This window comes from Notolepis coatsorum (genome assembly GCF_963971535.1).
Source record: "Notolepis coatsorum genome assembly, chromosome: 2".
Classification (NCBI taxonomy): domain Eukaryota; kingdom Metazoa; phylum Chordata; class Actinopteri; order Aulopiformes; family Paralepididae; genus Notolepis; species Notolepis coatsorum.
Genome location: NC_140166.1, coordinates 3,267,410 through 3,293,664, shown reverse-complemented (window position 1 = coordinate 3,293,664; position 26,255 = coordinate 3,267,410). Strand labels below are relative to the sequence as shown.

Below are 26,255 nucleotides of genomic sequence, written 5' to 3'. Positions count from 1 at the left end.
CACACATAGGCTTATCCATTTTGGTCTGGGGGAGGGTCAGAGCAGAGGCCAGGGGGAGTTCTAGGAAAGGGGACAGCTAGGGTTAATCCTGAGATCAACACACGCACACACTAAAATAAACACACTTGCGGTGGATAAGCTGCTGATATTAATGAGGGGTCCACTGCCTTAACAGAGCAGTAAGCCAGTTTCCACCAAGGCCCTAGTCAACAGCATCACAGTGCTGCAAGAAAAGCAGAGCGTTTTGGGCCCATTGATGCACGTGTGAAAAAGTCACTGAGTGCAACGCCGTTTTTCAGACGGCACACAAGCTTTAGAGGGGGAGGGACGGATGAGGGAGGGACGGATGAGGGAGGGACGGATGAGGGAGGGACGGATGAGGGAGGGACGGATGAGGGAGGGACGGATGAGGGAGGGACGGATGAGGGAGGGACGGACGAGGGACGGACGGACGGACGAGGGAGGGACGGATGAGGGAGGGACGGACGAGGGACGGACGGATGAGGGAGGGACGGATGAGGGAGGGACGGATGAGGGAGGGACGGATGAGGGAGGGACGGACGAGGGACGGACGGATGAGGGAGGGACGGATGAGGGAGGGACGGATGAGGGACGGACGGACGAGGGACGGACGGACGAGGGACGGACGGACGGACGAGGGAGCCCTGGTAAAGGTCTTAACGTCTGGTTTATAACTCTTATCGTTAGTGGGTCAAACTAAGATCATTGGTACAGAATGATGGTCGTTGCATAGGAAGAATAGGGAATTTAACCAGTGGAGGATGAGATTTGATGTCTTAAAGAGGATGATGTCTTAGAGGTTTGGTGTCTAAGAGGATGATGTCTTAGATGTTTGATGCAACACATGCATTGAATCAAGACTTTCTGTGTGAGAATTGTGTTGCCATATTAGAGTGTGACACCGTCTAATATCCTTCATACACAAAATGCTGATTATGTTTTGTGTAACCTGGCAAACCAGAGAAAAAAACTTCTCTCTACCTACTAGTACATTTTCCCTTTTAACAACAATGTTAACAAACACCTCAAAGGTTTATGGCAGATTTCACTTCCACTCCTTAGTGGCTCATAATTGATGTACCGGGTACTTGATACATTTGAGTGAAGGGTGATTAACCAGCCTTCAACAGACACTCTAAAAGGTGAACCCAGGACTAAACAAACACATTAAGATGAGTGACGTGGCCTGCATCAAAGGCAAGCTGCTATTAAAATCTGTTTAACACATCATGTGAATACATCTAAATGGAATCCTACATCACATACCACAACAAAAAAAATCCCTCGACACACACACTGACCTCAACCCGCCACACTAAAGATACAAAAAAAACGTAATTCTTTCCATTTATAGACCTTTTTAAACATCGTAAACAGGTCAAGGCTGTTCCCCTGGCAGCGCCCACTCCGCACACACTGCTCCACACTCAGCACACACTGTCCCCACTCAGCACACACTGCTCCCCACTCAAGAGCACCACTAAAGAGCACCTACGGGAGGCTGCAATTCAAAAACTGGCCACTGTAAATGTTTTTTTTTTTAAACAACAGATGTATGTTTATTTTGCAGCAATTATTTGTCGTTGCCGCCATCTTTAGTGTTACATCTAGGGCTCCCTTAAATACTTCGAAGCTTCGTTCGATGGCACAAGCTTCGAAAATCGAAATAAAAAAAAAAAAAAAAATCTCAATTTTTTTTTCAAATTTTTTATTTTATTTTTATTTTTACTTCTGTGTGTCTGTGTGTGTGTGTGTGTGTGTGTGTGTGTGTGTGTGTGTGTGTGTGTGTGTGTGTGTGCATGGGGCCATTGGGTGGGGCCAGGGGACAAATACACTGGAGGAAAGTAACCCAGCTCAGCACTGCCCAAATTATATCATCACTATTGCCTGTTTGAAGGATATCATCCTCAAACATATACACCACCTACACGCCTATTCTCAGTCCTTGCTCCACAATGGTGGAATGAATTACCCACCCCAGTTAGGACAGCCGAATCCCATCCAATCTTTCGCCGTCGACTAAAGACGCACTTCTTCAACCATTATCTGAAAAAAAAAAAAAAAAAAAACCTAACTAATCTTACTGTCATGCACTTGTCCTAATAAACTAACCTACACTGTAACACGCAACACTTTGATGAATATTGTTACTCAGCTGATAGAGTTGTATCCTTCCTGATGACCTGTCGTACAGAACTTGTAAGTCGCTTTGGATAAAAGCATCAGCTAAATGACTAAATGTAAATGTGAATGTAAATGTCTTGTAGAATTCCTCACATAAGAAAGAAAGATACTGGGATGAATAAACAAAATAGGAAATAAAATGTAGAAATGCATGCAATACATAAATAAATATGAATCTCCATATATGAAATATAACATTTAGATAAGGTGCTACTGAGATGTTTTGGTGAGTTCTTTGTTTTTTTGTGGAAGTAGCCCTTCTTAAAAATGCATGAACATTCACTGATAATTGGTCTGTAGTGGAGTCTACAAGGTCTACATTGCCGGACCATGTAGAATCCGGACCTTGTAGCCTGACATAATTCTGTGCATAGTTTAGTCTACACAGGCCATATTTCAAATAATCAAAATCTTACTTCATTCATCTTAAACATTCTTGATTTGGGGGATTGGTAGTTCCCATGAAATCTGAAGTTGTTCAAACGACAACAGCGATCCACCTTGAATTAAATCACACTGTGTTGGCTGCGTCACAGTCACAAAAAGGGGCTACTTAATTCATTAATCCAATCCACTTTATTTATAGAGCACATTTAAAAACAACAAAGTTTACCAAAGTGCTGTACAAGTCCCACAACACAAGATAAAAAAAAAAAAAAATTATATAAAAATAAAATATTCGAAGCTTCGAATTAAAATCGAAGCTCGGCCCCGAAGCTTCGATTGCCAAAAAAAATTCGAAGGTCAGCCCTAGTTACATCCCCTCACACTCCAGTTCTCAGGCTGCAGCTGGTTTAAAAGCGAAAGTAAACCGGCTTCTCTGCTGGCTGTGGCTCCAGGCCACTTTACTCGCCAATTGCGAGTATTTTTTACGTTTGGCGAGTAATTCATGAAGAGCACTCGCCAGTCTGGCGAGTACTAGTAATTACAAAACAAAACAAAAAAATCATTCTGCAATCTGCTGATTCGCTCACTGGCACAAGCCGAACTCTGACTCCCCCCTTGATTCCTCCCATTTGCGCCTCATAATAATCCGACCATAACCAATGAACATCATCGTTGTACAGATGCGCTCTAAGCTCCTCCAATGAACACTCATTTTCTAGAAGATGCCGCCCATCTAGGGGAAGTGGACAGATCACTGAGCGCGGACCTACAGACTCCTGCCACCGGCAGCCGGCTTGACAACGTAGACAAACTTAGACAAAAACACATCAAAATAATTGCATGTAGAGTCGTTGCTTTCGGATATCAGTGCGGTCTGACATGGGGGCGAACAACAGCACGCGACGCGTCTCCTTCGAGTCGGATGAGAATGACAAGTCAACCAGCATTAGCCGGCTAGCTACCTAGCATGCAACAAGCTACCATAACGCGCATTCAACATAGTGGACTATACTGAGCGGCTTTGCTTAAATGCAGCCGAGTGACATTTTATTATTACCGGGTTTCCCCCCATATCACCACTCGCCCATATGCCCTTCACAACGGTGATGTTGTCATACTTGGCATTCAGAATACACCTGCTGAACCCCTAGCGTTGTCGATTCGGTTCCAATGTATTGTCATCTTACAGCACACGTACAGTACAACCAGAATACATTTGGCATACAACCAGAGTGCAAATGTAACAAGTCAAGTTCAAGTTGTTTTATTTAGCTATTACATTACAGTGAAATGCTTGGTTCTTTCACTGCCCAACTCAGTCCAACCTAAACCAGCCCAACCCAGTATTGATTGATTGATTGAAAAACTTTATTAACAGATTGCAGAATGGGTACAATACAGTACAGCTCAATACACACAATTGTTAAGGGGATGCAGACCAGAGAAGGACTTTCGTCTCGTTTACATCAGGGTCCCCCATTTCAGTCCTGTTTGCTTAATGCCTTGTCCACTTCCTCCACACTCCAATATGCCCTTCAACCCTGCTCCTGTCAAACCTGCTCTTTCCATTCCCTCCATCATGTCCCCCCTTTCTGATGAATATTTCCTGCACTTAAGAGTCAGACACACATTCCTAGTAGTTGAGCTGTGATGAATGAATGAATGAAAACTTTATTTAACAGATTGCAGAATGGGTACAGTACAGTACGGCTCAATACATGCAATTGTTAAGGGGATGCAGACCAGAGAAAGACTTTCGTCTTGTTTACATCAGGGTCCCCCATTTTCAATAAATTTTCAATTCATCATTCAGTATAACCTAGACCAGCCCAACCCAGCATCTTTCACTGCCCAGTTCAGCCCAACCCAGTCCAGAATAGTTCCCTCTTTCATGTTAATATGTGATTTAATGATGTAATATTTTGAAGAGTAGAGACAGTGTGATTAATTTACTATGATTGAAAATCAATTTAGACAAAGATGTACAAAGAAGTAATTATCACAATTAGCGATTTTTTTTGTCTGGTAAAAAATCTGTTTGGCTGGTAAAAAAAATCAGATACTCACCAGTTGGCTGGTAAGCCAAAAAGTTAGTTTCCTCCCCTGGCTCCAGGGGAGTTGAACAATTCTGGCTCTGCTCGTTTATTTTCGATCTTTTGGCGCTTTTTTGGTGGACAAACCACCGCACATGTGCACCGTGATTCGTGACTGGAGTCTAGCTCTGCTAGCACACATAGCCTACTGTGTACAGACTGTTTCAAACTGTATTCTAAATTAGAAAGCAAACAAAATAAATGGACAAGAGTCAGTATTGTAATTTGGACAAGCAAAGCCATTACTTTAAGTTGCAGGCAAGAAAGACAAGTCTGTCCACTGTCTCTGGTTTTAAAGCTGCCCTGTTGCAGGTCACAAAAAATAAATAAAAATAAATCGATTTTTCGATTTCTTTTTTTCAATATTCGATATAGATTATTAAAATATATTGCGATATTTATCATTATCGTTATATCGCCCAGCCCTACGTATACATCACAAATGTAACAGTACTATATACCTGTATGTCATGTATGTCCCTATGCCATAAATGTCATGATGTCATGTATGTTGTGTATGTCATAAATGTCACTATGAATTGAAAATGGGGGACCCTGATGTAAACAAGACAAACGTCTTTCTCTGGTCTGCATCCCCTTAACAATTGTGTGTATTGAGCTGTACTGTACCCATTCTGCAATCTGTTAAATAAAGTTTTCATTCATTCATTCATTCAGACCAGACTGCTCCCCACTCAGCACAGAATTGGGTATTGTGAGAATCTTTTTTGATTCCGGTGCCAAAACCTGATACTTTAAAAACAATGCCGGTTTAAACTGTGCCAAAATCAATACTTTTCTTCTTCTTTTTACATTTAAATACGTTTAATAAACGTCCATAAAAAAAATTAAACGCCATGCACAGAATCACCCATTAAAACGTCTTGAACTGAGAGCCGTCGTTGTATTCCTAACTCTCACTCTCGTCTGCCTCCAAAAACAAGCATCTCAGGTGGAACATACTATATCTGCACCTCACTGCTTGTATGAGTTCATTTATTAATATGGTTTCATTATTGTACTTAAAAAGGTGTAGCCATTGAAACTGAGCTCTTCAATTTGGAGGACATAGGTAATTTTCTCTTTTTCGCGCGTGAAAAACATGATCCAATTCTCAGCAGGGTTGGAATGAGAGCATGAGAGAGAGTGTGTGTGTGCACGAGCGTGAGAGAGAGAGAGCGTGTGTGTGTGTGAGCGAGCGAGCATGAGAGGGAGTAAGTGTAGTAATACGCTAGACTGCCCCAGGTCGCTGGAAGAGACAACAAGCATGCCATGAAGACCCGCCCTGCTCTGCCTCTGATTCGCAGACTGTGGGTGGGGGATTTGGACCAAAGCAGAGTAGACAGACACACAGACAGTGGAGCAGTCGGACATGCAGACAAAGATGCTGCTTGAAGTGGATATAGCAGAGAATTTTGACTTACAGATAATACAGAATACATATGAAAAGTATAATTTGCTCAGAGTCGAGAGACAGTTGTGGTTCGGTCTGGATCTGGACCGGAGTCCGGACTTTGAGAATGCCTGTGTTAGACCTACAGTATAATACTGCCAGCTGCTATAACAAAACCAAAAACGATCGGTATCGGCCGATATGGCTCATAGAGATCACCGGTTCGAGCCCCGGTCAAGGCAGTCATCGGAAAGTGGTGTTGTTGTCCAGCAGGGACAGAAACAATGCCCATGTTACGATGATAGGGATAATGTACCCGTCCTTCGGATGAGACGTGAAACCGAGATCCAGACTGAATTTGGTCATTAAAGAACCTAGGATGTCTATCGGAAAGAGTAGGGGGTTCCCCGACATTCCTGGCCAAATTCCCAATCAGGTCTCTGACATCAATGCCACCAAATCATCCCTTCGCCTTAATTGACCGATATCAATCCCTGTCTCCTGAGCCGTTCAGCCATTGTGTAGTGTGATGCGTGCCCGGTGCCAGTGTATGGCAGCCATTGAGGCTGCATATAGCCCAAGGTTGGGTTACACATGGTGAAGGACGCAATTTCCACCCTACATTGTAAAGTGCTATATAAATGCAATGATCAAACCTACAGGCACAAACCTCTCTTTCTCTCTCTCTCTCTCTCTCAGCATGCCAAGTTCCCTGCCAAATGGAGCCCTTGAGTGTCAGACAGCCTCCACAAGATGGAGAGAAGGGGACATAAAACACAACAAGCCCGGATGCCAGTCAGGAGAAAGACACTGTCGGGTGGATGGAGTGAATGCAGGGGAGGAGGAAGAAGAGAGTAAAACTAGGCTTGATAAGCTGCGTTGACCCATATAATATAGGTATAGTTACATCTGCATCTCCACGGATAAGAGTCTGAGGATTGTGTGGCAGGCAAGCCTATTAACCTATTACATACACATAGCTATATGCCTGTATATTACAGGATGTGAGTTGCAATACCCATTAGGCTACAGTTCAGACTCAATGCAACTCAGTTGTGTCACACAGCCTGTGAAACAGCTCAGTGCCTCATAACTAACAGATGTATAGACCTCTTCGAAATTAGTTTTTGAAGACAATTGATTAGGTTCAATTGCACAAATAACCAAATATTAAGCGAGTCTGAACAGAGTTATGCGGGGATATAGTTATAGTATTTATCAGAAAAGGTATACTGGAGCTTTTCTATGTAAGGAAACGACTACATTTATGGCTGTGTCCATGGTCGTTTCCATGGACACAGTGAATAAACAAGGCTGTGCAGATGACGTGAAGTGAAACTTTTTTCCTACTCATATTCGGTACTCATTTGTAGGATAGACACACTTTCCATAATACCCAAGATTATGAGTTGTGACGTATCAGTGACCCTTCACCTTTTGTGGTGCATTTGAAAGGAATACTCAAGCACACTGGTATTCTTGCTACTTCACTTTATGTAGGAATACTTTAAACCAACGTTTCGGTTAACAGACCTTCTTCAGGGTAGTTACAGCAATGGTTTGACATCTTATAGCTTTCAGTCCAAATACTTCACATTATGTGTAAACCATTGTGCTAATGGGGATGTTCCTCCCCTTTCACTTGTCAATGTACAAATATCGCATATAACAAGTGTTCTGAAGGGCCAGATTAACACTGAGAATCTACGTTTTATTGTTTTATATAACTTGTATATTATTTATATATATACCGTACTTTTCGGACTATAAGCCGCGGCTTTTTTCCCCATTTTTCGACCCTGCGGCTTATATAACGGTGCGGCTTATATGTGACTCGACGTGACCAAACTCGAAAATGTAAACATCTAAATATTGCTTTTTTGACTGCATTGAAATGTTATTTATCTGTTCCCTTATTTGCTAAACTTAATACAACTTGTAAATGAGTTAATGCTTGTTATTTGTCCGACAGTATTGTGTCCCAATGCTAATTACATATGGTAATTAAACATTAAAACACCTGCGGCTTATAGTCCAGTGCGGCTTATATATGTACACATCATTCAATTTAGCTGCTGCGGCTTATAGTCAGGTGCGGCTTATAGTGCGAAAAGTACGGTAAGCTATATCCCTTTAAGCCTCCGTTTGAATCATAGCATTATTCGCTTTCCTCATTGGATAACACCCTTGACACTGGCGGCGCCAAGAATCGCGCCCCTCAGACAAGTTCAAAGACGAGTCTGGACAAGTTGAGACATGCCCTTGGCCAGCGCATTGATTCCGGACAAGAGATTCGGTTGCGCCCTAGAAAGCACTCTAAGTATATATTGTAGAAGGCGTAAACAGCAGCAGTTCAACCTAAAGCAGTTAACGCAGTTCGTCCGAAGGAAAGTAGCAGCAGTTCGACCTAACCTAACGTAAAGTAAAGAGTTCGTCATTACAGCAGTTCGTTCGGTGTGCAGCATTAACAAGCAGTTCGTTCGTTTAGTAACTAGTGTGAACCTTAGCAAGTGTGTGTGGACTTAACGTAATTAGTATCAGAACACGAGGTGAACCTAGCAGCAGAACTATTGGACATGTGAGCATTGGAACCTACCGCGGCGTATCGTTACGGATAACTAGTAGCTCCTTAGATACTACTTTGATATTGTAGAACCATTGTTTGGTGGATTATAGTGACTTGTGGAAACGTAGTACCGTGGAGAAGAGCATCGTTAATACCATTGTCGTTTGGATTTAACTACCCTGAAGATCTGCATCGGGCTAGCTTCGAGGATGAAGCTGGCTGGCTATCATCATTGCTATCGGGCATTGGATTACAGCTATTACCCTGCTACCGAGCACTTGGATTACAAGGACCGGATCCGTATGAGACCCCCTTTCTTCAAGTGACCAGCCGGAGTATCCGTCTATTCTTCATTCCTCTGGAGCTTACTACTCTGTGGGAGGAAATCACCAGTCTCCAGCTATACCCTCGTTTGCCCCCCTATATCGCCATCTCACGCCATGCAGCGTCCCGATCTAGTATCCTTAGCCTAGGAATTATTCATTCCCACTGACTTTGATACTCTGACATTCTAATATGATTCGCCATAAAAGAGCGACCCAGTAATTATCAGTTGTATCTCTGCTTAATAATAAAATACTGTAAATGATATCTCTTCGTCACCGTGCCGTCTATTGAGTGTCTGCCATAATAACTGTACTGTCTGGCAAGTAATAATAATAATATGTAGTAGTGGTTTAATCTATCACAATCTTTAATACAGTCAGGGTTTTGTAACCCCTCAGTTACAACAAGTGTCATCCATAATAATGATCTATTAATTGAAAATGAGCAATGTTATCAAAAATGATCAAGAAAAGACATTATTGTTCTTCCTGAGGAGAATCAGGGCCGTTCAACGTGTGCAACCAACTGCTGCTATCTTTCTACCAGTCGTTGTAGCCAGCTTCCTCTTTTTTGCTGTGGTGTGCTGGGGGGGGCAACATCAGCTCGAGGGACTCCAGCAAGCTGAAGAAGCTGGTGAAGAAGGCTAGCTCCGTAGTGGGTGCTGAGCTGGATAATCTATAGGTGGTGGCTGTGAGGAGGATGAGGAAAACGCTAGAAGCCATCCTGGAGAACCCCTCCCACCCCCTCTATGAGGAGCTAGCCAGAATGAAGAGCACGTTCAGCCAAAGACTCACCCCGCCCTCCCCGACACACTACAAACCGCCTGGGCCGCTCCTTTATACCGGCAGCCATCAGGCTCTAAAACCAAGGGCTCGGACGGCCGGCTCTGTGGTCAGGAGAACTATCATTGTCAGAACTTGGGACATGAGAACTCATATACACGTGCTGCTATGACACCTACATTTCCCCAAGGGGATTAATAAAGGAACACTTGACTTGATTAATTCCAGCTGCAATTCTGGTCCCATGTAGAGGCATAGGCTACTTCCTCATAAATGCAAGAACTGTGTGATACATACTAGGGCTGAATAATTAATCAAATTTTTATCAAAATCACAATATGGCCTAGTGCAATATTCAAATTGATCAAAATATATAGCGTAATCGCAACGTCCTGGGTTTGAATCCTCCCCATCTCTCTCTCTCCCAATTTCCGAACTCTCCTGTCAATAAAATGCACTTAACGTCCCAAAAAAATATCTAAAAAAAAAAACATTTTTGATTAATGAAATGATCATTTAAAAATCATTTTGCAGGTCCAAACTTGTTAAATGTTGTTACATGTATCCCCGCTCTACTTCCTATTTCCCCATGTGGAATGCACCTGATGTGTAACATCTAGTGGCAGAATGTTATCTATAGCACCTTTAAGTTTTTGCAAATAAACTAGTCTAAATCAAATGTTCATTATTTATTAAAGAAACAAATCTAAATAAAATTCTCATTATTATTTCCAACACCTCTTTCTTCCCTTGTATTGAACACATGGTTGTTGGGTGCAGCAACACACCTGATTTTAAATAAATGATTTCCTTCCCTGCCTGGCTACCCCACACCAAAGAGGTAAGGAGAGAGAGAGGAGAGAGAGAGGGAGGTGGTTGAAACGAGGTAGCGTAACAATACAGCTGTAAATAATGAAAGAGGAGGTGAAGGAACTAAAGAAAACGTCAGGTTATTCTATAACCCTAGTTATACGAGTATAGCGAGCGCTCTGCTCTATTGGAACTATCCCTTTATCCAATCTAATAATGAATAATTTTCTCCACATGCACACCCATGCGCCTGGCCACACCCACATCCGCTCCTCTACATAAGCGGGGTCATGGCCACACCATCAGCTCCTTCCCAAGTCTTTCACCACCGAAGGCGAAGACCACGGGGTCCTCAGTGAGTCAGAGCAGAGCGCTCGCTATACTCATATAACTATGGTTATAGAATAACCTGACGTTATATTATCGTATAGCTTACGCTCTGCTCTATTGGAACACAGGAGCTGAGCAGAGCGGAAGCTCGACAGATGTACCCGCTGAGGCCCCCCACAACCATCAGAACCGGGGAGGACCCGAGCCCCCTGGACCCCCCTAGAGGGGGACGGGAGGGAATCGGATCCGACCGTGCGAAGAGGGTTTAGCACCTCAAACGCACAGGGTGAGCAGACCGTGGGACTTACCTTCACACAGAAGGACCCGCGACCACTCAGGCGCGCATCCCACATGCCACCAGGGAACGGACGGGAAGCAAAACACCCCCGTCACAGCCCCCAACATCACAGGGTCAAAGGTCAAGAACCCAACCCCGTGGCAAGGCCGTAGCAGCGGAGCGCGGAGGAGGACCCAGTCCCAGCTTGAGGGCCAGGACCCCCCGAAAAAGGGGGCCCGGTGAGGCCAGTCTCATGACTAGGGATGCTCGATATTGGCTTTTTTACCGATACCGATATACCGATATTGTCCAACTCCGATATCAACCGATACCAATATATGCAGGGTTTCCCCCCCCAAAAATGGAATAATTTCAGGTAATTAACATTACATATCTCTTGTTGTGGAATTAACACAACATTATGCATACTTTTGACAATAAATAAAATCAGAATTTGTTCTTACTCGCTTGCCTGGTTAAATAAAGGTTATAGAAATGTAAAAAAAATAAATAAAACAAATATTGAAAACCGATACCGGTATTTTCCAATATCACATTTTAATGCCGATATCGGCCGATAATATTGGTAGGCCGATAATATCGGACATACCTACTCATGACCAATAGAAACGCGCCCAGTGATGTATTCTATGGCCGGGTAAATCCTGTGACCCACCTATCCAAATATGGCGTGGGACCTGGGACCTGCCATCACAAACACTGGCATTTAAAGGGTACAAATTTAAAAAATCCTGCACCAGAATGCAGGAAATTAAGTCTTTGTAACAAAACATTTCCCCAGACCCTCTGCTTAAAAAGTGGCCTGACTGGGGCTATATTTTGCACTATATTTCCTGGCCTGAATGATTTCCCCAGTCCGGCCCTGGTTAAAAGCCTCCAATGCTTATTAGTGTGTGTGCGTTTGAACGTTTGCATGTTTCAACCATACATTTCCATTTATAAAAAAAAAATTAATATATATATATATATATATATATATAATTTTTTATTTATTTTTTACCTCCTAAAATAGTGGGGGTCGCGGCTCTCTGACACCGTTATTTGGGGGTCGTGGCCTGAAAAGTTTGGGAACCCCTCTAGCATGCTACATGAAAAAGCGTATATCCTCTAGGATAAGCTTAACAGTTTCACGCCAGCCACGGACGATAAACTCGTTTGTGTAAAAAACTGGTTTTTATACAAGGCTTTAGGCTCATGTGTGAATTCGCCACTTGCATTTTTATACCTTTACCAAGTAAAGAAAAAATATATAGACGTTAAAGAGAGGGTCTAAAGACCTCGGTACAAGCTACATATGTGATTACTGCTGTAGGCTAACACTCAACCTAGTTGTGGACTCGATGCCATGTTTCCCAAACGTAACAGAATACACACAACCCCCTCAGATAAAAAAGGTAAAGTTCACTCTTACTACTGCAAGAAGAACGCCGTCTTTTATGATGAGAGAAAACAAGTCTTTTGACCGAGTGCTAGCCACAGGCCTTGCTAAGCACACATATATATAGCGACCAGAAAAAAAAATTCAAAGAAAACTGCCCCACTTTTATTTAACAAAATCATATTTTGGGGGGGGGGGGGGGTAAACAGGGGAGTCACTAGCGGCCCCTGCCGCATGCAGAGCGCTGTTTGCCCCCACGGGAGCCGGCCCGGAGGGACGGTGCTGGGGAGCCTCCTGGTCACGTCGATCCCTACCGTACCCTCCGGGCGCAGGGCGACTGGCTGCAGCGGTCGTGGCACTTCCTCCACTCCTGGCCTTCTTGGCGGAAGGCCCAGCAGCAGCGGTGGTGACTGTGGCAATGGCCAGAGGCCTCTGCCGGCGTTGCCTCCTCCTCACATCACCGGTGGCATCGGGTCGGGGAAAATGGGGCTGGAGCACGGAGCGCTCCTCCTCCATCTCCCTGCAGGCTGCCGTCATCTGCTGCATGGCCGACCCGAATAATCCAGCATCGGAGAGGGGGGCCGTGAGCAGCGGAATCCTGCTCTGGTCCGGCACCTGCGCCTGCTCCAGCCAAAGGTGGCACTGGATGAGAGTGGCCAGGGCGCGCTCCTTCCCGGCGGCTGTCGCCTGCAGCTGGGTAAGGTGCAGGATGGCTCCAGCCACCTGGGCGTGAAGGTATCGTTGATGTTCATCCAATACTGACCCGCCCGCCATCAGCCCCGACATGTAGCGCAACAGCTGCGCGATGTTGGAGGTCGCAGCCAGGCTCCGTGTCGAGGCGATGTACACGTCACCTGGTCACTCCACGATGCCAACTGCCTAGCCGACTTCCCCTGGGGAACCGGCTTCCTTAACGGCTCCCACACCATTTCGGGGCAAAGTATGGATGCCATCGGGCTATCAATCCGAGGCACCCCGTCCTTAAGCCCCTGGACCAAACCCACCACCCGCGTGACTGGCACGTAAGCGGGGGTAAGGCCAATGATGCGGGAGATTACCTGTCCCTGTGCCACGTAAGCCTCCATTGCTGGGAAGAATGGGCAGACAACGCCCGTCTCCCTCACAGGACGACATTGCCAGAGATTACCTATCATGTCATCAGGAACAGGTGCCGGCAGTGGCTGCGGCAACGCCACGCCATTAGCGGCTGCGGCGGCCGCCATGAGCTACTGGGGCTTCGAACAAGAGAGCCCCCGCGCCCTCCATGTAATCCTCAGTTTCCATCGGATATGGAGAAGAGGCGAGAGAACTCTCGCTCGGCTCCAGCACAACACTGCCACTAGGCCGTTCACCCCCGCTGCTCGCCGTCCTACGACGAGAGCGAGCCGAGGCGAAGAGTCTGCGACGCAAATCCTCTGCCACCAGAGGTGCTGTCGGCCTATCGGCCGACTGTCCACTGGCGGGGGAACCAGGGCCGGAACCCGGCCATCTCACAGGAGAATGAGGAGATGGAGGCTCAACGGCCCCTCGGCGAGGCAAACTCACCACCGGGCGCCGCCCAGGCGCACCTGGCTGCCACGGGCACAGAGCCAGAGACTCCCCACAATGCACGAAGGACGCTGCGATAGTGAAGCGCTGGTGGAGGGTAACGTAACGTTGTGAGCGTCTAGACCCTCCGACGGCGAAGACATTATCCCTTAGCTTTTTCGTAAATTTGCGAGAGAGAAAAAACAAAGATACAATGTCAACGTAGCTCCTTTCCAACAACTTAAAGTGGTGTGTTACAGACACTTTTCGGTGGTGAAAATAGGGAAGGAGCTGATGGTGTGGCCACGACCCCGCTTATGTAGAGGAGCGGATGTGGGTGTGGCCAGGCGGATGGGTGTGTGCATGTGGAGAAAAGTATTCATTATTAGATTGGATAAAGGGATAGTTCCAATAGAGCAGAGCGTAAGCTATACGATAATATAACTGTCAAGAGAGTACTTGGTAGAAACAATTACTAAGAGGCACACAAGCCACTGGCCTACACACACACACACACACACACACACACAAGATAACTTCTGTGTTCAGAAATGGAGGCTCCAATCAGAACACCATCTGTTGGGATACATTAAGGAGTTTGAGATACTGTAGCTCTATTCAGCCTCTCGCTGCGCACCACTAAGCATAGCATGCAAGGCTCCAGTGCTTTCTCTACGCCAGCCATTTGACCAGCACTCCCCTCTGCATCCCTCAGGCTCTGACCACACAGGACACATAAGACAGTGCACACACACAAGCACGTGGCCCTGAGTGCTGTGTGTTTGACGGCTTCTCTGCGTAGCCACTACAGTACCGCCACAGCTCGAGCCTGAGCCACAGCAGCGTCCTAGCTTCCATCCGTCCTGTATCTGGCCCGCAGAAAATGTCAATAATATAATTGCCCTATGTACTGTATGCGTTTGCAAGCTCGTGTAATCACACACCGAGCACACGTTTGTTGTAGTATTTATTGTACAGACTACCGAGATCTACAAAAAAAATTAAAAAATAATCTAAAAAAATTAATCCATTTTTACCATCAAAATATTTACTTCCACGTAGGGCTGCACGATTTTGGGAAATAATTTAATTGCGATTTTTCTGACAGATATTGCGATTGCAATAAAATTTGCGATTATAATATATTTTTTTAAGCAGCCCCACAGAGGTTCATTGTAAAATGCGGCTGCATCTGGCCTACGCGGTGGGTCTTTTCAGGACACCGAGCCTGAAAATGTTTCTTTTTACCTGGGAATCGATACCGGTACCTTTTTTCTGTACTTTACTCTCCTTCTCTGAAGTCTAAACTTCACAACTTTTTCAGTTTCCATGGCAACACATGATGAAAATTCAATACAAAGTGAGCTATAAAAGTAGATCTATTACGCTAGTTATATCCACGCGATTGGGTTTACTTCTTATTTATTTTGTCATTTGCAGTGTGTTTGCAGCACGTGGATATAGTGGAATTGACTAACGAATATAATAAAGAATTCCATATAAATATATAGCTTATTAATTAACGATGCAGCAGCTGATGCAGGCCACTGGTGAAGATACTGTACATACGGAGATGCATGTAGAATCAATGTGAACACAATAACCAACTATTTATCCCAAATGAAGCCTTTAAACCAGTTTCATCACCTGTGCATTGTATGTTACTATTGCACTTTACTGTTACATTTGCACTCTGGTTGGATGCCAAACTTATTTCCGTTGTATTATATTGTCATTATACAGCACAAGTACATTTGAATCTAATTTTGATCAGTCACAAATTGCTTTTGCGCTACCTGTTGAATATTTCCCCCATAAGGGTCAACACGAACCAGACGCAATAGATAGCCTCTCCTTATAAGCTGGGGCGTTTCTGGATGCAAATTAAGGTGTACGAGAACACACGTCCAGTTTAAGAATGAGTGACGTTTCACACGTTCAGGAATCCGGAGGATAATTTTCGTAATTTGTTAGTACAACGTTTTTTACGAAGATACTTACGAACATGTTCAAGAATGAGGTCCATTGTTATTGGCAAAAGTAAAGATAAAGCACAGATAACATTCCTCAGTGGCTAAATAAATGCACAACCCTGAGGTGTGTTGAATAGAAAGTGAGACATGTTGATAGGTCATGTCTGGATCCCATACCCTGGAAGGGCATTTTCATGAGAAATGTTACTTTTTTACCAAACATTAGCTGCAAAGCCATAACTGATAATCATTTTCACCTAAAAAGTTGTTTCTATCTTTCCTAAAAAAAAATCCACATGTATTTGCAGTCATAAAGTTATTCCAAAATCACTTGAGTGTGAATGCGATAACTGACAATAAAGTACTCAACTCTACTGTCTTTAACTATGAATGAACAAAACCGCTTTAGATAATCAAGTTTGTTTTTGTTTCTCTGAAAACTCAAGAGTTAAATGGATCTTCTTCGCCAATTACAATTGTTGTTCTGACCTGAAATATAACATCCAGTGACCTTTGGATTGCATTAACACACGACACAACCTGCCAATTAATTCTCACGAGCAGCTTACAAGAGCAGTTTGATTTCTGTCCTCATGACAATTTAATATTGCCAGTGTTTCCCCTACGATAGGCATAGGGCGCCCACTAATCAGCTCCCCCACTAATCAGCAGCCCTTAGCAGGCCTCCTGCAGATAGCACAAACACTGACACAATGCATTGAAGAAATAAATATCACAATTTAAATAGTCTCTCCTTAGATGCAGCTAAGACATTAATGCACGCTATGATTCTCTCCCACATGGCACTGTATCACATGCTGGGGACAAGCTAGTGAATCAGGTCTGAGATCTCTTGCTTCATTGTATAAGCAAACCCTGAAAATTTTAGACAAAAAGCCTTTGCACTTCCACCATTGTAGGATACGGATACTCGAGAAATACAGTCTACTGAGCTTTGAACAACTAGCAGACTTTTGTATAGTCTACAAAATCATTAACAGGTTGGCACCTCCTCCACTGTGCGACTTTGTACACATTCGTACAAACTCCATCAGAGCTACAAGAACAGTGTCAGCAGTTGATTGCGTTAAACCGTTCCGCTACACTGTGTTTGGACAGTCATCTTTTTCTATAAGAGCAATAACTCAGTGGAACAGTCTGCCAAAAGAGATGAGGTGCAGCTCAAGTGTCACCTTCAAAACACACCTGAAAGACAGTTGCTAGCTAGTCAATCCTGTTCCCACTTTTAGTAGGGTACCCTTAAGGGGGGTGCACAATGAGAAGTATGGTCTTCTTTTAATGTTATTGTATGTTTTTATTGTATTGTATGTTTTATTGTATGTACAATGAAGGGACTGGAGATGTAAAATAGCAAAAGCTACAATCTAGTACAACAATGCATATTTTCTATTCAGACAAATGTGTACGTTGTCCCTGAAATAAACGTATAAAAAATAAAAGAAATGTAATCACAAGGACTTTTTTCTATATCGATATATATCATGATATCTGCTCGTGTGAAATCATGCGTTAGGTAATCCCATTGAACTGCGTGGTAATGTAAAGTGTGACATAAAACCAAAACGGCAATTTTCTAATTACATTCCCTCAGATAAAATGTTGTGATCAACTCAGAATTGCATGTCACAATATCATCACGATATGATCCCAATGAAAGACGATATGTTATATTGAATTATCTCCCACATCCCTAGGATACACACTCAGGGCACACCGCTGGGGACTGTGAGGTTTTATCGTTAGTCCCTCCCAGGCTGTAATCAAACCATGCTGATTTATTCAGGAGCGCTACTGAAGTCTTGCCATCTTCTCTGGAGCTATGCACTTGTCAGGTGTAGAACCCGACCAATCTTTCGCCGTCGACTAAAGATGCACTTCTATCAATACCTGAAATGAATCAAAAGATTCTTTTAAATAACCCTAACTAACCTTACTCATGCACGTGTCCTAATATACTAACCTACATTGTAGCACTCAGCACTTTGATGAACATTGTTTTTTTTTTTTTAAATATTATTATCTTTTTTTCCCCCTCCTTTTTCCGATTTTTTCTCCCATCCCACTGTTACTCGTTATGCCAATTCCCAAAACCCTTCCTGGTCGTTGCGCGCGCACCCCCCCCCCCCCCCCCCCCCCCTACTGTTGGTCCGGGAGGCCGGAGACTATCACATGCTTTCCTCCGACACATGTGCAGCCAGCCGGCAGCCAGCCTGGCAGCTCAGATTCTCACTGGGAGAGTGTAACGTGTGGAAGGTCACACTACCTCCCTCCAGATCCTTCCCTCGCTGTGCAGGCGCCCCGCCCGAACTGTAGGAGTCGCTGTCCCACAACGCCCAGGACCCACCCATCAGCTTTCCCACCCCTAACACTGCCAATTGTGTTAGTATGAGCGACCAGCCAAGCTGGTAGCAACGCCGAGAGCTGGATTCGAACCCAGCATCTCCTGCGTTGGTGGTGAGCGCCTTTCCCACTACACCACCTAGCCGCCCTTGATGAACATTGTTACTCAGCTGATAAGAGTTGTACCCTTCCTGCTGACTTGTCGTACAAAACTTGTAAGTCGCTTTGGATAAAAGAGTCAGCTAAATGACTAAATGTAAATGTAAATGTGTATCTGAAAGATGGCAGCTACATACCGTCAACCAGAGCCATGCATTATTATCATAGGTAATAAATAATTGCCTTCCAACGGGTGCTTGTTCACAGAGGGAATAGTCCAGATTGTGACAGGACCGTGTTGACTGAATTAGAATAACTTTAGTGTGGGGCTGCTCGATTATGGCAGAAATCATAATCCTGATTATTTTCATCGATAGTGAAATCACGATTACTAATTTATTTGAGAACATCATATGATGACGACTGAATTAGTTTTACCTTTCTTCTCGATCAAAGGCTGCCTTTCTGTCATCTTCTACAAGTTACCAAAGACATTTCAAAATAACGAAAAACATGCTGTGGCTCCCTCCTCCCCCTCAACGCGGGCTGAAACTACTGTTTGGGCTTGAGGGGGGAGGGGCGGAATGCACCGCTGTGAAGGAAGGGTGCACTGCATTTACAACACGAGACAAAATGAGAGCAACACAGCATGCGGCACAATAATGATTGTATCGAAATTATCTTGTTTTCATGATCGCAGAAGCCAAAATCATACTTTTAAAATTGAAACTGGATTAATGATCCGGCCCTACGTACATGTACCAGGAATCCTGCCCTGGTGAATTGGTGCATACATTCATTCCACAGTTTAAATTAAACACACATGAGAATGTGCACACCACAGACCTTGAATAGATAGACAGAAAGGGCCTTTCCTAGAGTCTCCCTCTGTACATTACGTCTGCCAAGCATTTTAGTCACGTTGCCATGGAAATCTGCATTGTTTCATGTGCGGACGACGCATGATTGAGAAAGTTGGAATGTTCATCAAAAAGATAAGTGTGTCACTGGAATGTGGTGGGTCACAGGCTACAGCCCCAACGTTCTCATGGAAATTATTCAGGAACGTTGTTTGAACTTTGTTCTGAATACAGTATAACAGTATTAGACGGTATTTGGTTTTCCAATACAAACTACAATGTGATCATGGATATGAATGATTTTATGGCTTTTCCCTGTAATACAATTGCCATGGTGCTACTTTAATCAAAGTTGTCTTTTTTAACCAAATTTTCAATCATACAATATTCATTACTGTCAATTTTGTTTTGTGTCTTTTTTGCATGTAAATATAAAGATTCAAAATTGAAAATAATTAAGTATATTGTTGATGACTGCATTGTGAAAACTCGTACCTTTGCAAACCATGACGGTACACCTTAGAATACTCTATACCTATTTGGTAGTGGCAGAGGCCATGCCATAGATAACACTGGACCTGCCTGCCACTCACAACTGGCTCTTAAAAAGACACCTTAGGCTACACACAAAGAAATGCACAACAGTACATGTCACACAAATTATTTATTTATGTCCACACTAGTGCAGTGCCCGTTTGGAGTGCATGCCCATTCGGAACGTGTGCCCACTCCCCATTATTTGCCCCCACAGGAAGTGCTGCTTGCTGCGTTGTTGAGAATCACGGTATGGCTGCTTGCAGTATTCAATCACGGTATGGCTGCTAGCAGCTTTCTATAGAATCGTGCATCCAATGAACTTCACACTCGACACTGCACTCCCTTGGGTCCTTAGCAATACACCCGCCAAGCGTGAAGTTGATCGGATGAGCCGTTGTTTGAAAAAATCTAAAAGACAGACACGCAAACAGACAGGGACTACTGCCATTTAATCATTTGATAAATTCCTACCAGACAAAGGACATACATTGTAAATGCAGTTATTCAGAGACCTTTCAGTTACATATCCAATCGATTGACAATCAGGTTGACACACACATAAAATCAATAAAGCAGCAGTGGTGATGACTAGCTCTAACGCACATAATCATCTGTAATCTCTGACATCAAATCCTACACAGGCACATTAGAGGGCTGGTAACACAATAAGCCTTCATCAGCCGACAGCACTTAATAGCCTGAGCACACACACAGACACAACGAGTGGTTGCCAGGTATGCATGTTGGACAGGAGAAAGATGAGGTTTTGATGGGTGTAGGCTTACATGTGGATAGATTGCCTGTCCTTGGCAACCGTAACCACACAATTAGACACAGTCATGTCTAAATGAGTGTCTCTGCTATGTAGGGCAAAGCTAGGCAAGCTAGGCTAACATACAACATAGCCTTGTCTGTGTTAATCTATAGGCCTAGTCTATAATCAGATGGTCTATGTGACAAGGAACATGATATCACACAACAAATCACAAGACTGGGAACACTAGGCTGCCTCTCTCAGTCTAGGCCTGGTTTATCGAGGCGAGGGTTCAATGTCTTATAAGAGAGTGACTCTACAGTCCTGACTTCATTACATTTTAGAGCATTTAGCAAATGCTCCTCTCCAGACTGACAACATATGACGGGCTGCGAGGACAACACACAGTGCCCAGTCACAAGAAATAAAAGCAGCCTACAGATGAGGAATGAGCACAAAAGGTCAAGGTAATAATACTGTATACTTCCATAGAGATTGGCCTTGCGTTGCCATTAACAAATCCAGCTCATGAAGGGCTTAAAGGAACATGCCAACATTTGTGAAAATTTGCTTACAGTCTTCTCCAGAGAGAGACAAGAAGATAGATACCAGTTTCCTCTCTGTGTGTTCAGTAGAAAGCCATCTGGCTGCACGTTAGCCTAGCTTAGCACAATGAATGGAAGTGGACAGTGCCGGTTAGCCTTCAGGAGAGGTTTTAGTGGGACAATGCCTAGGCTAACCGGCACTGTCCACTTCCATTCATTGTGCTAAGCTAGGCTAACGTGCAGCCAGATATAATGCAGGACTTAACTCAGAAGTCTTTATTCGTGGGGGCGGCTAAGTGGCGCAGTGGGCAAGGCGCTCGCCACTAATGCAGGAGATGCTGGGTTCGAGCCCAGCTCTCGACATTGCTACCAGCTTGGCTGGTCGTTCATCCTAATACAATTGGCAGTATTAGGGGGTGGGAAGCTGGTGGGTGGGGATCGGACGTTGTGGACAGCGACTCCCACAGGTCGGTTGGTGCGCCTGCGCAGCAGAATCAGGAAGCAACGAGGGCGGCGTGTCCCTCCCACGCAGACCCTCGCCGCTGAGAGATCCTGTACCGGAGGGGACACGTGATACAAGGCTTGGTCCACATTGCAGCCGACCTGTGGGAGGCATGGCCTAACAGCGTTCGAGACATGGGGAGGGTAGAATTGGACAATACAAAATCGGGATGGGAGAAAAATAGAAAATGGGAGAAAAAGTAGATACAAAATTTAAAAAAGAAATCTTTATTCGGCATGCAACGACATGCAGCGATGGGCGGCACACACACGTGCACTGTTTTAGGGTCACCGATGCGATTGAGCTCTGATCTTGACCCATCCTGTTGTCCTTCCCCCCAAGGGCAGCCGGGAGCAGACAGGGCCCCCACCTGGGTAACTGGCAACGCGGAAACCTGGTCCCCAAGCGGGAATCGAACCTTGGACCTTCTTGCTGTGAGGCGACAGTGTTAACCACTACACCGCCTACAAGATAGCTTTCTACTGAACGCACAGAGTGGAAACTGGTATATATCTTCTTGTCTCTCTCTGGAGAAGACGGTAAGCTCATTTAATTTCGCAAAATGTTGGCGGAAGTAGGCACCGGCACCAGCACCAGCACGCTGGGGACTGAATGAATATGCGCTGGACAAGCCCAGGCCCAGTGAAGGATGAGCACCGTGACCAAGCCCAGACCCAGACCCAGATTCAGTGAAGGACGAGCACCAAGCCCAGACCCAGTGAAGGACAAGGACCAAGCCCAGACCCAGTGAAGGACAAGGACCAAGCCCAGACCCAGTGAAGGACAAGCACCAAGCCCAGACCCAGTGAAGGACAAGGACCAAGCCCAGACCCAGTGAAGGACAAGGACCAAGCCCAGACCCAGTGAAGGACAAGCACCAAGCCCAGACCCAGTGAAGGACAAGGACCAAGCCCAGACCCAGTGAAGGACAAGCACCAAGCCCAGACCCAGTGAAGGACAAGGACCAAGCCCAGACCCAGTGAAGGACAAGGACCAAGCCCAGACCCAGTGAAGGACAAGGACCAAGCCCAGACCCAGTGAAGGACGAGCACCAAGCCCAGACCCAGTGAAGGACAAGGACCAAGCCCAGACCCAGTGAAGGACAAGGACCAAGCCCAGACCCAGTGAAGGACAAGGACCAAGCCCAGACCCAGTGAAGGACGAGCACCAAGCCCAGACCCAGTGAAGGACAAGGACCAAGCCCAGACCCAGACTCAGTGAAGGATGAGCACCAAGCCCAGACCCAGTGAAGGACAAGGACCAAGCCCAGACCCAGTGAAGGACAAGGACCAAGCCCAGACCCAGTGAAGGACAAGGACCAAGCCCAGACCCAGTGAAGGATGAGCACCAAGCCCAGACCCAGTGAAGGACAAGGACCAAGCCCAGACCCAGTGAAGGACAAGGACCAAGCCCAGACCCAGTGAAGGACAAGGACCAAGCCCAGACCCAGTGAAGGACAAGGACCAAGCCCAGACCCAGTGAAGGACAAGGACCAAGCCCAGACCCAGTGAAGGACAAGCACCAAGCCCAGACCCAGACTCAGTGAAGGATGAGCACCAAGCCCAGACCCAGTGAAGGACAAGGACCAAGCCCAGACCCAGTGAAGGACAAGGACCAAGCCCAGACCCAGTGAAGGACAAGCACCAAGCCCAGACCCAGTGAAGGACAAGGACCAAGCCCAGACTCAGTGAAGGACAAGCACCAAGCCCAGACCCAGTGAAGGATGAGCACCAAGCCCAGACCCAGTGAAGGACAAGCACCAAGCCCAGACCCAGACCCAGTGAAGGACGATCACCAAGCCCAGACCCAGTGAAGGACGATCACCAAGCCTTCAGGGCTGAACTTCCAGTTACAGCACAGCTCTGCACATGATGTCACACTCAGCTGAGGACAATGACCACTGGTTTACACAGGCAGAGAGAGGGGGGGGGGGGGGGGGGGTCTGTCAGAGCAATGCAAGGGCCTGTCAAGAGATAAGAATGTAGACATTCAGCTTTTTCAGCTCACGTGTGTGGGATGCATGTAAAATCGTATGTTTGCACATCCTCCCATCATTGCTGTTTGGGTGAATTTCTGTTTGCACGCTGGTGTACAGTATGGGGTGGTGATACGGGTGTACAGTATGGGGTGGTGATACGGGTGTACAGTATGGGGTGGTGATACGGGTGTACAGTATGGGGTGGTGATACGGATGCCTAATGTGTACAGTATGGGGTGGTGATACGGATGTACAGTATGGGGTGGTGATACGGATGCCTAATGTGTACAGTATGGGGTGGTGATACGGGTGTACAGCATGGGGTGGTGATACGGATGTACAGTATGGGGTGGTGATACGGATGTACAGTATGGGGTGGTGATACGGATGGTGTACAGTATGGGGTGGTGATACGGATGTACAGTATGGGGTGGTGATACGGATGTGTACAGCATGGGGTGGTGATACGGATGTACAGTATGGGGTGGTGATACGGATGGTGTACAGTATGGGGTGGTGATACGGATGTACAGTATGGGGTGGTGATACGGATGTGTACAGTATGGGGTGGTGATACGGATGTACAGTATGGGGTGGTGATACGGATGGTGTCCAGTATGGGGTGGTGATACGGATGCCTAATGTGTACGTCAATGCAATGCTATCATGCCCTGCTTGTGAGGACAAAGGGAGGCAGAGCACTGCAGCTGTGCAGAATAAAACCATAACAATTCACATTGATAGATGAACTAGCGGCCTATTCATTTTCTTTTGTCATGATCAAATAGGTATTACAGACTTCCTCCTCGGGTGCCAATGAGAGAACAATGGACCCCAGTACTTTAGGGGGGGGATTCTTTCTCCTAAGCTTCATTGATCATCATTCCACCCGCTGAGATAGTCATAATCTCAAAGATTTATGCCATTGCTGGGCGATCCCTCCTCTCCCTCTGTCCACCCCTCCTGCACTGGCTGTGCATTTCAGGGAATGCATCTGTGGGTGCAGTTATATGGCACAAGACATGCATGGTTGACACCCACCCATTTATAATGGTTATCTGATGTTTGGATTTTCATCACCTTGTCCCTCAAGCACCGCAGCCTGCACGCGCATTCACCCAGAGCACTGACACGCGCAATGAGAGAAAGAATGAGGAAGGTAGACAAAGCAGAGCAACGCCCCCCTACACACACTGCAAGATTGAATAGCCACTGGCACACTGTCGTATGCCATCATCTCTAGGCGCAGTTGCCATTTGATCAGAATCCGATATAACGTTGTTGTCTTTGATTAGATTCCAACGGAGATTCAGAAAATCGGATAAAAGAAAGACACGTCACACATGAAAGCATAGCGCATTGTACATTATGAGGTCTCGCATATCGTGCATGGCTAACGTTAGCTAACGTTACTCACAACAATGTAGGCTAATAATATGATATTCGTACTCACCAAAGAACTGGACCGACTGCAGAAAAGTGGCTTGAGAAGGGTTAAAATACTGGCACCCTACAGTCTTCTTCCCCCTCGTCTCGGAGTTTGGCCCCTTTTATCTTTCATCGGTGAGGACCGCTGCTTTGTTAAAAACTGAATTAAAATGTAACGTTAAAGCGACATTCGAGAAGAACTGATGAGCTGCCTAACCCGATGTCTTCAAGCTGGGGACAGTCAGTAGTACGATGTCTGGTCTTCCAGTCTGTCTTCTTCACTATTGCCACATAGCTGCTTAATGCAGACTGTCTCTGTCTGTCTGTCCTTCCTCTTGTGTTCGCAATCGCAGCTGTTTTCGTTGTAGCCTTCGTCCAAATGTACCCCTGTCCCTTTAAACGACGACGTTTCCGGGGTTCGCAAAAAAAAAGAAAAAAAATGGGAGGGGTTTGCGTACAGCTGAGCACCTGTCATTTAAGCGATTGGCTATTTTTACTCCACTAAACCAACCAGAGCTCAGGGTTACGCCCCCTCTTAATTAAACAAATATATTCAAAATTCTGTCCAACTGATTGGATTACGGATTACACCCAGACACGCCCAGTACACGTGCTTTTTCACCCCTCCCCTTCAGAGCTATCAGGATTTCACCAGGTTTACAAAAAGCAAGCTAAACAATAATAATAGGCAAAATAGTATCCTAATAAACCTAAGAGATATCCCGGCGTCAACACTTGAAAAGACTGATTCATGGAAGATGTCAAATGTGCACGTAGTCAGTGTCATAAACCCTAATCCTACTTTTCCCATTCCCCCCCCCCAATAGCAATCCCTACAGATCAACCATAGTCATGTTGTCAAAGAGCTAAGAATAGATCAGCTACACGTTGCATCCATTCCCCTTTCGCTGCTCTCTCTCTCTCTCTCTCTCTCTCTCTCTCTCTCTCTCTCTCTCTCTCTCTCTCTCTCTCTCTCTCTCTCTCTCTCTCGAGAGAGAGAGAGAGAGAGAGAGAGAGAGAGAGAGAGAGAGAGAGAGAGAGAGAGAGAGAGAGAGAGAGAGAGAGAGAGAGAGAGGACGTGTTTGCGGACGACTCAGCCCTGCTGGTCTCTGACAAGAACAA

General features: G+C 45.4%; 1 protein-coding gene across 1 annotated transcript in view; it reads right to left on the bottom strand.

The window, feature by feature from the left end:
- atosb (atos homolog b) overlaps window positions 1-25,460 on the bottom strand; it is a 122,703-nt gene extending 97,243 nt beyond the window's left edge. The window contains exon 1 of the mRNA XM_084308781.1: window positions 25,159-25,460. The gene's annotated coding sequence lies outside the window, so the exon portion shown is untranslated. The remainder of the gene's footprint in view (window positions 1-25,158) is intronic.
- Window positions 25,461-26,255: the final 795 nt, after the last annotated feature.